General features: G+C 36.1%; 1 protein-coding gene across 2 annotated transcripts in view; it reads left to right on the top strand.

Annotated features, from left to right (window-relative positions):
* cdk17 (cyclin dependent kinase 17) overlaps nucleotides 1-6118 on the top strand; it is a 52075-nt gene that overhangs the window by 26732 nt on the left and 19225 nt on the right. The window lies entirely within an intron of this gene.

A 6118-nucleotide genomic window follows, 5' to 3' on the forward strand; every position in this document is an offset into this window, starting at 1 on the left:
GGGCTCTATAAACTGATTATCAGATTTTGTAGCTAAACTATTTTAGTAAAGTTCATTTTCTGAGGTAACGCACCCTTTTGTCGAACACTGCAGCGTAGAAAACTTTTGTTGCACTCATTTTGCATCAATTAAAAAAAAAATACACATTGTCATCTTTCAGAATTGCTTCCCTTATATATTGCTTTGTCAACATATATCGCTATACTAATATTTGAAGACCACAAATATTCTGCATTTTTGTAGCAATGTGAAGACGGCTGCATGTTTACTTTGGCCTGACATCTGATATTTTCACTTGGGTAGTGACTGGTCCGCCCTGTATTTCTTTCTAAAATTTATAGGAATAAATCTGGGGCATTTAATTGAATCTCTTAAAATAACTTGATGTGTGTACTGTTTCATGACTACTCCTGGTAATATAAGAGTTCACAAAAACAAAAGCATGACATTTATGTTTTACACTCCAGAATGACTTGACTTATACTGATAAGTCAAGTCATTCTGGAGTGTAAAACACAAATGTCATGCTTTTGTTTTTGTGAACTCTTATATTACTTCTCTATTCCCTTTGGATACGGTATTGTCAGTATTCTTCACTGTATTTTATGTTAGGGGAAGTTATGTTAGGTTTTTTTGTGTGTTTTTTTACAGTCGTTTTAGGGCTTTAGGCATTACAGTGTCAACAAAGTTGTGAAATTTGAACTTTACACAGAAAATTATTTTTATTCCCCCTTTAAAATCGCCTTTGCACACACATTGTTTGTCTGAGTATTTTATTGTTTGTTGATTGTCCCGTTTACTTCCACTGTAAGTGTCTTCAAGAAAAACAGAAGTGACAGATGTAACATTATGCCTCAAATGCTGAGCTTAACTTGTTTAACTTGTTGAATATTTCAAATGAGTCGTTTCTCTTTTGTTCACAGTATTTACACTCAGAGTATTTTATTTTCTCTGGCTCACCTGTATTGACCACGTTAGCGCGTGTTAGTTACCCTGACACAGCCCTTTCAAGCTGACTTGAAAAGCTGTCAAGCTGTCATTCTGTCATCCTGATCTGTCATAACTGAAGTCTGTGCCATTTTTGTGACCGTAAACAGTGCTGAGCCTGTTGAGAAAGCTCTGAATGCCTAAAGCAATGCAATTTCAGTTGAATGGAAAAGAACCAAGCAAAACTCCCCGTCCTCTTCCTCAAAGTGCTTTTTCTTCTCCTCGCTCTTGTATGTCAGCTAGCTAGTAATTACGTAACAGCAATGACACCCCTGTGAGGAGAAGGAGAGGAAGGGAGCATGTGACAGCTTGTGAGAGATGGGCTAAATTAGCTCTGTCGCCTTTAGGCAAACCTGAAGGATGGACTAGAATCACACAGACTGTTTCAGACGGTACAATGAGACTCTGTAAACTGGAAATCAGTGTGGTGTGAGTTCCAGTGCGTTCCTGCTTACCTTCTGTCCCCAGAGCACCCCTGCCCCGTGATGCATGCTCGACTGAGGGAAAACAGTACCACACTTATCAAAAGCACAAATTCAGCTACCAAGTTTTTTTGGGCCAAGACGGGATGAATGTTCCACATCCTTATCGGAGCACCTGAGGGAGGGTTGTAAAGTGCCCCTATTGTGCTATTTTAAAGGCTCCTTCTAATTTTGTTTCGGAGGTCTCCACATGTTCACATGCGTCCAAGGTTAGCCACCAAATCACCAAAACATAAGTTACGAAGTGCTGTCAAAACCCTTCCTAGACAGCGTTTTTAGGCATCAGGTGCGTTAATTCACAACTAAGGACATCAAAATTATGCTGCGTTATTGCATATAATCATATCGCATTTTAACCAAAATAAAAGGTAGCATTGCACGCTCTTCTCAAGTGTAGGCAGTCCCTGAATGCTTTGAGGTTAAACTCAAGTGACTTTTTTTCAAAACCGTGAGAATTAGCAGATTTTTTTTCTGTGCTTCATCTGAGAAACCTATTTGTGCATGCTAGCGTGCACATTTCCATTTAGTCACTTATACATTTTTTATTTAATTTTTTTGCTGCCTCAGAAGCTAGCTGTGTAGTCAGAGACAACTTAATAGGACTGGCACTGAGCCTGTGTGTAAATCTTTGAATTAACGAGATAAAGTTCAAGTTCACTTTATTTATATTGCACATTTACAACAGCCACTCGGCTGACCAAAGTGCTTTACAGAACAACCAGATAAATAATAAGAAAATGATACCTGCATAACACATAAAACACAAATTAAAGCAGCAAGGCTAAGAGCAACCTTAAAACCGGAGTAGCAAAACGGTATCAGACTCAAATATAAAATAGTAAAACAAGTGGCAAAGCAGTATCTAGCAGTTAACAGTAACATTTATGGTGTCCACAGTAACAACATCCTCCCTCAATTTGTGCCCTTAAACCATCACAGCACAATCCTCAGGTTAACACTAAACGTTTTTTACATTTTTATTCTTCCTCATGAATGTTGCACTCTTTCACTGTACACTTGCACTGAGATGTGCACAACGGTCTAGATATGCCCACTCAGCTATGCACACACTCTTTCACGGTGTGCCTGTTTTTAGGTCTGTGTTGAATGTGGGGAATGGCAGTGTTGTTGACCCAGACTGATGAATGTTTCATGAAGACCCATTACGTAAGGATCTTATGCCACTCTCTTCTCTTTCCTTTAATCTGCACATTAGATAGGGCTTCTAACTTCTGGCTAAATCCTCATTCACCGCAGCCCATCTGGATTAACGTTCAGAGGAACATGATGGGTGTTAGATGTCGGCTGATGTCTGTTTTATTTAATTATCAGTATTTGATGTGAATAACAACCTTTAATTAAAAATAACTCCTGTTATAGAGTTGTTGTTTTTTTTTTCATTAGGCGTGTTAGGACACCTGAAATAATCATTTTATTTAAAGATTTAAAAGTTCTGTGTTAATTATACATTGAATGAGCCGTTTGATTTATAGTCTCACTTTAGCCTCAGGAAAGATATGCATGCAATCTGGAAATGAGAGTAGACGAATGGAGATTTTGTCTCATTAACGTTGAAGACTGTTCGGAAAACAATTACACTGTTTTTAGATTTCAGATCTAATTTTTAGGATCTAACTCTTTAATATGAAATCGTAGATGCAGTCAGCAACAGAACAGAATTTATTTATATATATATATATATATATATATTATATATGTGTGTGTGTACACATTTTTATTTATTTATTAATTTTACAAAATTTATGTCAAATTAACATAACTAACTTTAATTATCAGCTACTTGTCTGTTAATCCTTATACATTGTATTGTTTGTTAATATTAATAATGATCAGTATTATAGTATTAGTGTTTTGCCCACAGGAGAGACATGAATACTACATGAAAAAGGGGATAGATGGTTGTTGTTTTTTTGTAATGCTTCCTCAAATTTCAGACAGTCTTTGTTTTTTTCTGTTTGTGGTCTGGTCCAGAACAGGACTGTCATCTGCACCGTCTGCCGGGCTAAACTTGTGCTTTAGTCATGCGTGTGGTTTTGTGTTTTTTTGGGCTCTATAGTTCCTCGAAAAATGTCGAACTCTATCTGAAGATATCCTTTGTCTCAATAATGAAGAAATCGAGTGAATTTATGTGTGCCTGTGATGGTTTTGGCACCAGGAATGGATGTTAGGGTTCTGCACAAAGAGCCCGTCACCGTCGGGAGACTGTCGGCACAGCAACCGTAGACCCAACCTTGCTTTGGGCCCAAGAGCTTCTGCTGACATGAAGTATTTTCCCCAGGAGCGCTGTTGCTTAGCAACAAGACCGGATAGACGTAGAGTTTACATTTAATGTACTTGTGCCACGCATGTGAAAAAATGATCCTGATATTTTCTCAGTATTGGGAAAAGTGGCTGTTTGGTGTTCACGTCTGTCCAAATTCCACTATTTTGTCTTAACTCCACACCCACTGATGCTGTTGGTGGGACGTTCCTGCATCTGACAGCATGACATATTGTCACGGCCCGACCTGTGGAGCGTTACCATGGCGTTGGCTGTGGAACATTCCGGAGTTTCCATGATGCTTATATGGAAATACGGTCCCGGTGTGCAGCTGGTCTGTGAGTGGAACTTTACACACATGGGTTCGGATGGTTCAGACCTGCGCCACACTGAGCTGCGCTGTTTTGTGAGGTGTGTGTGTGTGTGAGAGCCTGGTGTTTTGTTGGATTCCCCTTAGTAAGCAGGTTGAAAGGCCTGTTGTAATGAGAGACACAGCTGTGGTGTGGGAAGATATGAGAGAGAGGACGACCACAGCGAAAAAGAGAACGCTCTCTGAATAAATGAAGATAATACACCATCAGCATTTCATGTGCAGGCATCCAAACAGTCTGAGAACAACATTGTTTAAAGTCGACATGAAATCATAATTGATCCTATTGATCTGCTTGGGAACTATTTATCATTACATTGTTATTGCAAAGAAAAAAAGATTGCCTTCGTAATCTTTCATCACAGTGTAATAACTTGCTCTGCCTATAAAAATGTCTTTCCATTTATGCTGACATCATCAAACTCTCCCATTCCCCTCCAAACTTTATAAAGAGACCAGTTTTCACAATTCAGTCAAATCACAGAGGAGAAAATCTAGCCTATTTTTAAAGTCTTGTGTTTCACTTTACTTCTCTTCACACTTCACTTCACACACTTCACTCCACCTTTGACTTTACACTTCACTTCATTCCACCTTTGACTTTACACTTCACTTCATTCCACCTTTGACTTTACACTTCACTTCATTCCACCTTTTATTTCACATTTCACTTTTCACTCCACATTTTACACTTCACAGTTTTTACACTTTACAGTTTTTTTTACACTTTACAGTTTTTTACACTTTACAGTTTTTACACTTCACTTTTAAATTCACTTTCCACTTCACACTTCCATTTTCACTTCACACTTCACTTCATCATGTTAGAAGTAAAATGGGTTTATTTAGTCTTAATTTCAATATTTGTTTTTTTTTTAATACACTATACTACACCAAACAAAACGTCATGTCCAATATTTAAACGCCTAATAAATTCAAATATGCATTTTTAATTCATAAAATAGTTTTTATATAATTTTTTTCACTCCACCTTTGACTTTACACTTCACTTCATTCCACCTTTGACTTTACACTTCACTTCATTCCACCTTTTATTTCACATTTCACTTTTCACTCCACACTTTACACTTCACAGTTTTTACACTTTACAGTTTTTTTACACTTTACAGTTTTTTACACTTTACAGTTTTTATACTTTACAGTTTTTTACACTTTACAGTTTTTACACTTCACAGTTTTTACACTTCACAGTTTTTACACTTCACAGTTTTTACACTTCACAGTTTTTACACTTCACAGTTTTTACACTTCACAGTTTTTACACTTCACACTTCCATTTTCACTTCACACTTCACTTCATCATGTTAGAAGTAAAATGGGTTTATTTAGTCTTAATTTCAATATTTGTTTTTTTTGAATACACTATACTACACCAAACAAAACGTCATGTCCAATATTTAAACGCCTAATAAATTCAAATATGCATTTTTAATTCATAAAATAGTTTTTATATAATTTTTTTTAATATCGGGTCTTTATTAAATTTGATGTTCATATATCTATTAATCAAATTGGACCCAGAATTGTTATACAATTTAAATGATCCCTTTACATATACTTTTCTCTATATTATACTGTAAGGCTTTATAAAAAAGTTACTAAAATAAACCGGAACACTAATTTTTGCTAAGTTGTGAATGTTTTTAATTAATCAATTAAATCAATATTCAATATTTTCTTCATAATAAACTAACTTTGGGACACAGTAAAAAAGAAATTTATTTTAGGGAACCCATTAGTACACTGATAAAATGATTTTGTGGTGAAGTAAATACTACTGAAAAAAAAAACAATGTAAGGCCATCCTTAAAAATATTCTTGTTTGCCGTAACCCGACCGACCCTGTCAATTTAGTACCGACCCAATTTTTTTTTTTTTCCCTTTTAGTCCGACCGACTTGCCGGTTGTAAAATGCGTTAAGACCGACCGACCGATATTTTTTTTTTTTTTTTTTTTTTTTTTTTTTTTTTTTAACTC

This window comes from Abramis brama (assembly GCF_963993115.1).
Source record: "Abramis brama genome assembly, chromosome: 4".
Classification (NCBI taxonomy): Eukaryota; Metazoa; Chordata; class Actinopteri; order Cypriniformes; family Leuciscidae; genus Abramis; species Abramis brama.